The sequence below is a fragment of the Vombatus ursinus genome, unplaced genomic scaffold (genome assembly GCF_900497805.2).
Source record: "Vombatus ursinus unplaced genomic scaffold, bare-nosed wombat genome assembly UNPS02007408.1, whole genome shotgun sequence".
Classification (NCBI taxonomy): domain Eukaryota; kingdom Metazoa; phylum Chordata; class Mammalia; order Diprotodontia; family Vombatidae; genus Vombatus; species Vombatus ursinus.
The window spans coordinates 788476-800823 of NW_020947186.1; the positions used below are offsets into that span (position 1 = coordinate 788476).

Consider the following 12348-nt stretch of genomic DNA (forward strand, 5'->3'; position numbering starts at 1 on the left):
TCCTGATTACAATGTAGATGGCTGCTCCTGTCAGCCTTTCGGTGTTATAAAGAGAAGACTGTCAGTACCAATGAAAATTTCACAGGAGGCTAGTAAAAGACACCCTAGAGGTCAACATACTTTGTTAAAAAAAAATGGAGGTTTATCAGGTCTGGACACTGATGTGATGTCACGAAAATTTCTGTGTTCACTGTCAAAGGGAATCTCTCCTGACCATAAAGCTCAGGGAAAGAATTGTTATTCCCAATACTGGTTAAATTCTGATACAAAGTAACTATTAAGAAGAAAATGCCATTTGCCTATACTAGAATCTACAATGTTGCAACTCAGTAGACAGGGAGGGTTCCAGTGGTTTATCATAAAATTGCTGGAAATGAAGATGGAAAAGACCAGTCAGGTCTTATAAAACTGGACTCTTTTCTTCTGCATGTTTTACATTGCTTTACTAGTGTGAATGATGTCACTATTAGAAAATCATTCCTGGTATTTGACCTATAGCTTCTTTGTTTCTAATGCCAATGTATTTTCACTTATGACTTTTGATTTACATTTCCTGAAATATATCTTTTGTTTAATTGAAATTTGTAATCTTCTATTATTAACAGGCAGATATATCTCCTTCTACTGATTATTTAGCTATTGCTGAAACTGCCATTGTAAGAAAATTGATTCATCTCTGATGAAAGTAATCCCACCCTCCTCAATTTTGCTAGGGTGCTTTGTCTAGATTTCTCCTGTACCTTATCCCATTCTGTCTTGCTTATCTGTATTGTTTATCTGTCTTATTGTATTATCCTTGCCACTAAGTTGTAAGGTTTATGAGGGAAGTGTGTGTGTGTGTGTGTGTGTGTGTGTGTGTGTGGGTATACATACACACATGCATGTATATGTATACATATATATGTGTGTGTATATATGCATACATAAATATAAACATCACATTATGTATGTATACCTATATGTGTACTACTACATATGTATGAACATATATACAACACACATATGCACACAGAATAAACATAAAGTGAATAAATACACATATATACAAAATAGTTAAATACAAGGTATTTTGGGAGGGAGGCCACTAGCATTTGGGGGAATAAGGAAAGGTTTCATGAAGAAGATGGGGCCTGAGCTGCATCTGAAATGCAGAGAGGGACTCTATGAGATAGAAGGGAAAGGGAATATATAGCACCTACTATATGCCAGGCACTGTGCTAAATATTTTTACACATATTATCCCCATTTGATAATGGAGGAGACCAAGAAAAACAGATTTAAATGACTTATGCAGGGTCACATACCTAGTAAGTTTCTCAACTCAAACTCAGGTCTTCCTTACTCCAGGCCCAATCCACTATCCACTGTGCCATCAGATACCTCAGAGAGAGGTAAGGAGAAAGTGCATTTCAGGTATTGAGATGTTCAGTGCAAAGACACAGAAATAAGAGAGTATCGGAAGTGAGGGAAAGAGAGGGGGCTAGTTCAACTAGATTCCAGAGTGCTGGAAGGGAAATAATGTCCAATGAGGCTGGAAAGATAGTTTGGGGGCAAGTTTAGGTCTTCAAAAACTAAATAGAGAAGTTTATATTTTATTCTAGAGGTGATAAAAAGGCCATTGGTTAAGTGGAAGAGCTGTATTACCAGATCCACTTTTAGGAAAATCACTCTGGCAACAGTGTACAGGATACATAAGAATGAGGAGATTTGAGTCAGGGAAACCAATCAGAAGACTACTGCAATAATCTAGGCAAGAGAAATGAGGATCTGAACTAAGGTTGTAGCTATGTGAGGTGATGGCTCGGATATAAGAGCTGTCAAAAGGTAGCAATGGCAAGACTTGGAAATGAATTGGATGTATGGGGTGAGAAAGTATTCCAGGATAATGACAAAATTACAAACCTGAGATACTAGAAGACATTAGCAATGCCTTTGACAGAAATTGAAAAGTTTTGAAGGGGGTTAAGATTTAAGAGGAACCTCACATGATTATAATATGGATATTATAAAGTGGATATCCATATTATAATATAAATGTAATAAAGTGATATCCAAAATGATGTTTAATTGATATCATCATCACCGTTATCATTATTATCATCATCATCACATATACTAGGAAACATTTTCTTGGTGGAATTGATGGAACCAAATCTGGCTTAAAGAAAAAAAAGAATAAAGTCTTTTGGTAATAAATTATAAAGGGCCCTATCCAAAGTAAACATGACTTTAAAATTGGTGACTTTTCTATTTCTTTTGTCCATCCTATAAATGATTAGCTGCTTCAGTGGTAATATACTATTTTCTATGATAATTCAAGTAACTCTCAGTCCATAGATAGATAGGAATAAGATATGTTGGATGCCATGAACACTTAAAATTACCTGTGCTAGAACTGGTAGAAACTTTAGAAATAATCTGTTCTCAGTTTCTTCTTATAGAGATGAAGAGGTTTAGCTGGTAGTTCCAACTATGCCAGTAACTCATTATGTGTTCTTGGATGAGTCATGTAATTTCTGTCTGAAAAGAATGAGGAGAGAAAGCAATATTTTTTCCTTTATTCACAAGCTTTGCCCTCTAGCACCTCCAGGACCATACACATGCAATTACTTCAGCCTGGCTTATTCTTCTCTATCATCACCAGGGTATTATATTTTCCCCTAATAGCCTGTCCTAAATCAAAATAGTAATAAGAATTCTTTCCCTTTATGAAATCATTCCAGACTTTCCCAACAAGACTTTAACAATCCCATTAGTATGATGTTTATCTTTATATAGTTTAATGCAGTGAGATATTTTGTGGCAAAAGGTCACATTCTAGCTAATATTTGCTGCTTAAAAGAAAGATAATTAGGAATTTCATGAATTGTGCTATTGTGTAATCTCAAGGTTGACTAGGTGAAGGGCTTCTACTAGGACTTACATAGTGAGTATTTTTTCATCCTTACGTGGGCATAGAAAGTGATCTTTCCATGACTTGAAACTGAAATATACTTGTAGAGATACAAAGACATTTGTATTTAATAATCAAATTTGAAACTTCTGGCAGACTGAAAAAATGAACCCAGAACAGTTCATAAATAACAACATAATTTTTGAACTTGCTAATTACTTTTCCCTGGTTACTTTGTGGTTTTTGTTGTTCAGTCATTTCAGTTGTGTCCAACTTTTTATGACCCGAATTGGGCTCTTCTTGGCGAAGATATTGGAGTGGTTTGCTATTTCCTTCTCCAACTCATTTTACAAGTGGAGAAACTGAGGCAAATAGGGTTAAGTGATTTTCCCAGGGTCACACAGCTAGTGTTTAAAGCTAGATTTGAACTCAGGTCTTCTTGACTCCAGACACAGTACTCTATCCACTGTGGCACCTATTTGCCTGGGTTCTTTACTGATATATTTCTGTTTACTCACAAAGAGACACACACACAACACCCCCCCAACAGGAAACTCATGATGACACAATTTGCTATAGATCAGAACTCAGTAGAAGGTAGATTATTTTGGACCCAGAAAATGGTAGAGTCACTAAAGCATTTAAAGGACCTAATTATTAAAATAATTATACCTCTAAAGTAGCTTTATTGCGTGAACCCTGAAGATAGCATTTTGTGGAAATTTGAATTTATTTTGGATAATAGGATCATGGATTTAGAACTGGATAGATTCTTAAAACTTTTTTGGTCTGAAGCCCTCATTTGCAGATGAGAAACTGAAGTCCAAAAAGGTTAGTCCAATATCACATTGATATTAAATAGCAGAGGCAGAATTTGAACCCAGATCCTTGGGTTTCAACTATATCAGATTTTCACTATATATATATATAGAGAGAGAGATATTGATATATATCTATTATTTTCTCTCCCCATTAAATTGTAAGTCCCTTGAAAGCAAAGACCTTATCTTCTGAGTCTTTTATGTTTTCTATTGCTTCATAATAAATTTACTACTACTACTAGTAATAATACACACATTTGTATAGTGCTTCACAGTTTTCTCTTTTTTGCATTTTATTTTATTGATTTTCTCAATTACATGCAAACAAAAATATGTAACATTCAATTTTTAAAGCGTTGAGTTCCAAATTTCTTCCTTCCCTCTCTCTCTCTTCCCTCCTCCATGAGAAGGCAAACAATATGATACAGATCATACATGGGCAGAAATGCAAAAAGTTCCATATTATTCATGTTGTAAAAGAAAATGCATACCAAAAGAACAAAAATAAAAAAATAAAGAAAGTTTAGACATTATATATCAATCTGCCTTTAGACTCCATCAGTTCTTTCTATGGAGGTGGATAGCATTTTTCATCATAAAGCCTTTGGAATTGTCTTGGATCATTGTATTGCTGAGAATAACTAAATGGTTCACAGTTGATCATCATACAGTGTTACTGTTACTGTGCACAATGTTCTCCTGGTCATGCTCATTTCATTTTACATCAGTTCATACAAATCTTCCCGGGTTTTTTTGAAACCATCCTGCTCATCATTTCTTATAGCACAATAGCATTCCATCACAATTATTAGCCACAACTTGTTTAGCAATTCCCCAATTGATGGGCATCCCCTCAATTTCCAATTCTTTGTCACCACTAAAAAGCTGCTATAAATATTTTTGTACATATAAGTCCTTTTCCTTTTCCTTTTCCTTTGGTCTCTTTAGAGCACACACCTAGTAGTGGTATTGCTAGGTGAAAGGGTATTGATGCCTTTTGGCATAAAAACAGATTCCTTTCCAGAATGGTTGGATAAGTTCACAAATCCACCAACAGTGCATAAGTATCGCTATTTTTCCACATTACCTCCAAAATTTGTCATTTTCCTTTTCTGCCAGATTAGTCAGTCTGCAGTACCTTAGAATTGTTTTAAATTGCATTTCTTTATTTAATAGTGATTTAGAGCAGTTTTATATGAGTATAGATAGTGTTTATTTCTTCTTCTGAAAGCTGCCTATTCATATCCTTTGACCATTTATAAATTGTGGAATGACTCATATTCTTACAACTTTCATTCAGTTCTCTATATATATATATATAGAAATGAGACATTTATCAGAGAAACTTGCTGTAAATTCCCCCCAACCTGATTTTCTGCTCTTCCTCTTATCTTGGCTGTGTTGATTCTGTTTGTGGAAAACATTTTTTAATTTGATGTAATCAAAATTATCCATTTTACATTCTATAATTCTCTCTGTTACTCTTTCGGTCATAAATTCTTCCCCTTTCCATAAATCTGATAGGTAAAATATTCTATGCCCCTCTCTTTTGCTTATGATATCACATTCTATGTCTAAATCATGTACCCATTTTGACTTTATTTTAATACATAGAATAAGATGTTAGTCTATATCTGATTTCTGCCAAACTGTTTTCTAGTTTTCCTAGCATTTTTTTTGTCATATACTGAATTCTTTTCCTAAAATCTTGGATTTTCGGATTTATCAAAGACTAGATTACTATGGTTATTTACTTCTATGTATTGTGTACCTAATCTATTCTAAACTTTAAGGTTTTCAAAACATCCTTTTCTATGTTGTCAGAGTTGATCCACTAAGTAGATAGTGTAGTCCTAATTTTAGGTATATTTATTATCCATTTATTCATTCATTTATGTGTTTATCTATTTATGTATATATTCATCATTCATTAATTCATTTCACCCCCATTTTACTTATGAGAAAACCAGGCCTTAGAAGGGCTATCTTGTCGAAACTCACACAAAGGTTAAGTTATGTATTAGTAAAACAGAATTTTGGTTTTCTGCTTCCAATCCAGCGCTCATTATACTATAACATACAACTCCTAGATCAGAGTTTCTTAGATTAGGGTTCATAGTCTTTTAAAAAATAGATTGTAATAACTGTCTTTCAATACAACTGGCTTCCTTTTCAATCTCATAAATTTTATTTTATACATTAAAAACATCATTCTGAAAAGGGGTCATTAGGATTTACCAGATTGCCAAAGTGGTACCTGACACAAGAATAATCAAGAAACTTGTTTTAGCTAAATGGCATTTTATGAATTTCAGCATTATTATTTAAAAATATATTTTTATCAACATTCTCTTTGTCGTTCATGAAATATGTTAAATTTTAAAAATTAGGTTTTCTTAGAAACATAGTTTCAATCATGGTTCCTCAATTAGCCATTATTATATGCTCAATATTTTGTTTTATTATAAACAATAATTGCTATGTCAGAAATATTATGTAATAAATTTCATAATTTACATGATTACATAATAATCACATTCCATAGTTTTTAACATTTCATGTATTTCTTAAATGTGTCAAAGCAAAAGCACTGATTTTTGACATTCCCCATCTTTGTTTCCTTTACCCCAGAATTTTAGGTCATATTGAGCTAAATGGAAGGGGTCTCACATTCAAGATTTTTTTGAAATGGGCATTCTGGTGAGTAATCCCATCTATAATGCATCACTCTTGGTGGGGTGTGGATTATAGTTGTTTGTGTTCTTGATGTGGCATTCTCAGCCTTCTCTGTGGGGGAGTCCCTATGATTTTCACTGAAGGTGTAAGTCAGTGTGTCTCATCAGCATGACACTATTGTGAAGGTTGTATATACAAGATTTGGACTTTGAGTAAAGACTTCTGGCACTCAGCAGGGGAGAATAGATTGCCTTTACTATCATAGTTGTGTAATGGTGACAGACATTCAGTAATTAGAGGGAACAATTGGGTACAGATGTCTATGAGAAGAGAAAAAAAAAGTCATAAAGGTTTAACTGATTTCCCTTGGTTCCCTTACAAGAGACTGTGTCCTACCTATATCTCAAAGTAAAGCAGGTGCAACTTACTACAGCTGAATTCCAGCTAACCCATCTTTGTTTTGCACCCAACTCTGAACTCTTAACCTCAACTGCCTCTTCAGAGACACTACATACAGTACACAGAATTACTGAGAAAAGAAACTGCCTATGTGGATGTTTAACTAGGAAATGATCTCATCCACTGGTCTTTTCTGTGAGCTACCCACTACTCTTACTAGCATGCATGGTATTCCAAAAATGATGTTTTCTTGTTTCCCAATTTTTTTCCTGCCTTTTTTTCTTGATTATTTTCCTTCTGGGCTTTTCTTCTCCCCACCCCTCATTCTTTATTGTACCTACATATCTTCTAGAATATAGTACCATTGAGACACTATCCCTGTAGTCCTCCAGTTTTCTTTAGTGCTCTGGATTTTGTGGTTGTCAGGAGGCTAGTTCAAAATCCCAGAACATTACCTTGGTGTGGAAGTGAAGGGATTCTGTCATTGTAAGTATCTAAAAAATGACTTCCATCTCTACAGCAATCCAGGGAGTATCCCTTCTTTGAACAGTTTTTGAATAATAAGAAGAGTTCATATTTATATACAGCTTTGTGGTTTGTGAAGACTTTTCCATAAATTATCTCATTTGAGCCTTACAATAGCCCTGTGAAGTAGGTGTTGTTATTAACCCCATTTTACAGAAGAGGAAACCTAGTTTCAGAGAGATTAAAGCCTTGTCCAGGCTTCCACAGTGTCACTAAATAGTTACAGTGGTTTGGGGCAATTTATTAAACACCTGCCTTTGCCTCAGTGTTCTTCATCTGTTCCCCTATGCAGCAATTCTCTCCCTCCTCATCTTCATTTTCCAGACATCCTTCAATTTCCAGCTAAAATGTCACCTTCTACAAGAATCCTTTCCCAATGCCCCTTAATATTAGTACTTTCTCTGTTCATTCTTTCCAATTTCTCTTATATGGATCTTTGCACACAATTATTTCCATATAGTTTCCTCTATTAGACTAGGAGCTCCTTGACAGCAGGGACTTCTTCCTTTCTTGGTAACTACATGCTCAGCATAGTGCCAGACACATGGTGGGTATTCATTAAATGCTTATTGACTAGCTGATTGATCTGCAAAATGAAGTTAATGATAAGAGAAGTGAAAATATCTTTCCAAGTGAAAGTGGCCTGTTCCTCCTTGAATTTTACATGGCATTTTACCTGATCCTCTCCTTAGCACTTTTTTTTTGACAGAACAAAATAAGTCTCTATTGGTAAAGTTTTCAGGCTTCAATGCCAAATGGCATCATGTTTGGAAGGTAAGTCCCTGAGATGATCAAAGTTTCAAGTATCCAGGTTTCAAGTTTCTAAGTTCATTGTCCAATAAACTCAGTGTTCTGGGGCTTAGGGGGAGGGAGGGGTAGGGGATGTGAAGGAGTATCAGAGTGAGGATGGAGGGGATGATCTGTAGGGAGAATTACAGCCACAAGCAATGTTGAGGGACAGGTCTTGATGGCCTTGATGGCCTATCCCTCCTCTCCCATATGGCTATGTGTGTATACATATGTATGTACACATATGCATACACACACATGCATGCATATATCTCAAAGGATACAAAAATTACTTTAAAATATAAAGCTTTTATTGGTGATTCTCAGGCTCTTAATCCTCTGAATCCCAAAGCTCTCATTTCTCCTCATCATGTGTGGAGATGCAATTGCAGTTGAACAAGAAACATCTCCTGTAGGTCACAGTTCTGTCTTAGAGAGATGGGTCCCTTTCTGGGATTGTTTGTGACGGTTTGCTGAGTAGGGATATCATAGGTTGGAGGCCAACCTGAACAGTTAGGCGCTGTTGCCAGAGGTGTGCCCGGATGCAATGCCGTGTCCATTTGCTTCTGGACCAGATGCAGCGGTTTCTGCATTTGCTCCAGTTACGGTTTGAGACCCTTGGAATGCAGAGGTGAGGCAGAACTGTATCCCCCATTTTTCATGCTTCCCAGGCCCAGGTGCAGTAACTCAATCAGAATGAGCAGGAAGTAGAGGCCACTGATTGCCTACATGACCAGCAGGAAGATGGTGTTCTTTGTGGGACGAGATACAAAGCAGTCCACAGTGTGGGGACAAGGGCTGTACTGGCAGATATAGGAGAAAGGCGCTTCCTAGCCATAGAGCAGATACAGGCCCATTAGGAAGGCCACCTCTAAGACAGATTGTACCAACAACTGCCCAACATAGGCCTCCAGGAGACCGTCCCTGAGGATACTCCTGTGACCATCATGGGCTCCATCTCAGGCTTATTCTCTTTGATCATGGGCTCATTCTCTTCCTCCTCTTGGTCGTGGGTCATCTGGCACTGGGACAGATGGTGCACGGCATAGCCCAGGTAGAACACAGTGGGTACAGTGACCAGGATGATCTGGAACACCCAGAAGAGTAGGTGGGAGAGGAATGCAAAGATGTTACAGCAGACATTTTGGCCTTCCTGGTGTTACACATGAATCCGCTCAGTTCCTCCCAGTAAATGGCCTCCACACCCCAGGCCAGCAGCACCAGGTGGATAGTCACAGTTTCCCCACCAGGATGAAATGCTGGGTCACAACCTCTCAGGAATGACCAGCTCATCTTCAATCTTCCTAATTACTTTCCATGACAATCTTTTCTCCAATTCCCCATGCTAATCAGAAACCGGGTTAGCAGAAAGACCTCCTACATGAATTTTGTCCCAGCCTTGGCACTCACTAGGGTTGCTGCAGCAGCCACCTCAGGTGGGTAGATTCCACCTTCAAATCCTTGGTCCTTCCCCTGGGGCAGGTTCCAAAAGGCATCTGCCCCTCCAAGGAGGGCAGCCAGATTAGGTCCCGGTTTGATGAGGTCTATTTGGAGTGCCTGGCCAAGGTTCTGCAGCACCTTTGGATCCCACACTCAGAAATCCTCTTCTTAGCACTTTTCTCCCATTTTTTGTGCTATAATGTGTTTATATACATATCTTTGAGAACAGGGTATGTAATAATAGTAGCCAGAATTCATAAAGTTCTCTAAAGTTTGCAAAGTGCATTTGCATGTGTTAAATTATTTGATTGTTAAAACAACTTTGTGAAGGTAGGTGATATCATTGGCCTCATTTTACAGATGAGGAAACTAAGGTAGATAAAGCTTAAGTGGCACATAGCTAGAGAAAATCTGAGGCAGGAATTCAGCTCAGCTCTCCCTGTTTCTAAGTCATGCACTCTATCCACTGCACTGCCTAGCTACCTGTGAGGATTATGAAAAGTAGAATAGGGTAAGAGATAGGGCACTGAACTTCCAGTTAGCAAAATCTAAGTACATATTCCTTCTCAGACACTTACTAGCTTTGAAGCTTTGGGAAAGTAATGTAATATTTCTGGGCCTCAGTTTTCTCATCTGTGAAATGAAGAGTTTGGACTTGGTGGTTTCTTAACCCAATTTCCAGCTCTAAATCTCTGATCTTGTGATGCAAGTCTGTGTCTCTCTAGGGCCCAGCACATTTTAGCTGCTTAATAAAAGCTTGTTGAGGGCATGGGTGCCAGGCAATTATGTGGGGATGATCTCAAAATGAAAAAAAAACCCTGAAAAGATTAGAAAATGGAATGAGTTGGGTGAAAGTGGATGGAAAAGGAAGAATGGGGAAGATTATTTCACGTAAAAGAGGCATGCAAAGAACAACTTTAATAATGGAGGGGGAATGTGGGGTGCAGTGGGCAATACTTGAACCTGACTCTCATTGGAATTGGTTCAAAAAAGGAGAATACACACACACACACACACACACACACACAGAGAAAATCTATCTTACCCAACAAGGAAGTAGGAAAAGAGAGGGATAAGAAAAAGGGTTGGGGAAGCTGATAAAAGGAAGGTGGAATAAGGGATGTGGTGGTCAAAAGCTAAACAGACTTTAGAAGAGGGATAGGTGAAGGGTGGGGTAAACAGAAGAGAATAGGATGACGGAAATGCAGTTAATAATCATAACTATTAAAATGAATGGCATGAACTCACATATAAAACAAAAGTAGATAACAAAATGGATTAAAAACCAGAATCCAATAATATGTTGTTTATAAGAAAAAAACCTTGCAAAAGAAATAAAAAGTTAAAATAAAGAGCTAGAGCAGAATCTCTTATGCTTCAGATGAAGTTAAAAAAAAGGCAGAGTTAGGAATCATGAACTCAGACAAAGCAAAAGCAAAACTAGAGTAAATTAAAAGAGATAATCAAGAAAAGTACATTTTTCTAAAAGGTAACAGACAATGAAGTAATATGAATACAAAATATAGAGGCACCAAATAATGGAACATCCAAATTCTTACAGGAAAAGTTAAGTGAGTTATAGGAGGAAATACACAATAAAACTGTATTAGTGGAAGACCTCAAGTTTCTCCTCTCAGAACTAGATAAATCTAACCACAAGATAAATAAGAATGAATTTAAGGAGATGAAAAGTATTTTAGAAAAGTTAGATATGAAATAATTCTGGAGAAAAGTGAATGGGAATAGAAACAAGCATACCCCTTTTCTCTGCAGTACATACCATCTTCACAAAAATTGATCATGTATTAGAACATAGAAACCTCACAAATAGAAAAAAAGCAGAAATGTTAAACGCACCTTTTCCAGACCATAATGAAATTACATTCAATAAAAGGCCTTGGAAGCATAGGTTAAAAACTAATTGCAAACTAAATAATCTAATCCTTAAGAATGAGTAGATCAAAAAACAATGAATAATTTTATTAAAGGGAATGACAAGAATGAGACAACATACCAAAATTTATGGGATGAAGCCAAAGAAGTACTTAGGGGAAAATGTATAAAGCTAAATATTTACATCAATAAAATAGAGAAACAACAGAACAATAAGTTGGGCATGGCAATTTAAAAAAAAAAGTAGAAAATGAACAAATTAAAAATCTCCAATTAAATACCAAATTGGAAATCCTAAAAATGAAAAGAGAGACTAATAAAATTGAAAGGATATAAAAATTTAATTTTTGAATTGAAAATTGGACTAACAAAATTAGAAACTGGTTTATGAAAAAAACTATAAAAGGATAAAATATTGCTAAATTTTATTTTAAAAAAGAAGCAAACCAATTTATCAGTATCAAACATGAAGAGGGTGAATTCACCACAAATGAAGAGGAAATTAAAGCAATTATTAGGAGCTATTTTGCCCAAAATAGCTAACAGGAAAACTGACAACCTAAGTGAAATCAATGAATATTTACAGAAATATAAATTGCCTGGATTAACAGAAGAGGAAATAGAATACTTAATCCTAGCTTAGAAAAAGAAATTGAAAAAGCCATAAGTGAGCTCCCTAAGGAAAAATCTCTAGTACCAGATGGATTTATAAATGAATTCTACCAAACATTTAAAGAACAATTAACTGCAATACTAAGTAAGCTATTTGGAAAAATAAAGGATTCCTACCAAATTCCTACCATGGCACAAATAATACTTATACCAGGGAGAGCAAAAACAGAGAAATAAAACTATAGACCAATTTCCCTAATGAATATTAACAGAAAAATTTTAAATAAAATATTAACAAAG

At 36.0% G+C, this 12348-nt stretch overlaps 1 pseudogene; it reads right to left on the reverse strand.

Annotated features, from left to right (window-relative positions):
* Positions 1-8520: 8520 nt before the first annotated feature.
* The window catches only part of LOC114033790, a 56480-nt pseudogene continuing 52652 nt past the window's right edge, over positions 8521-12348 (reverse strand).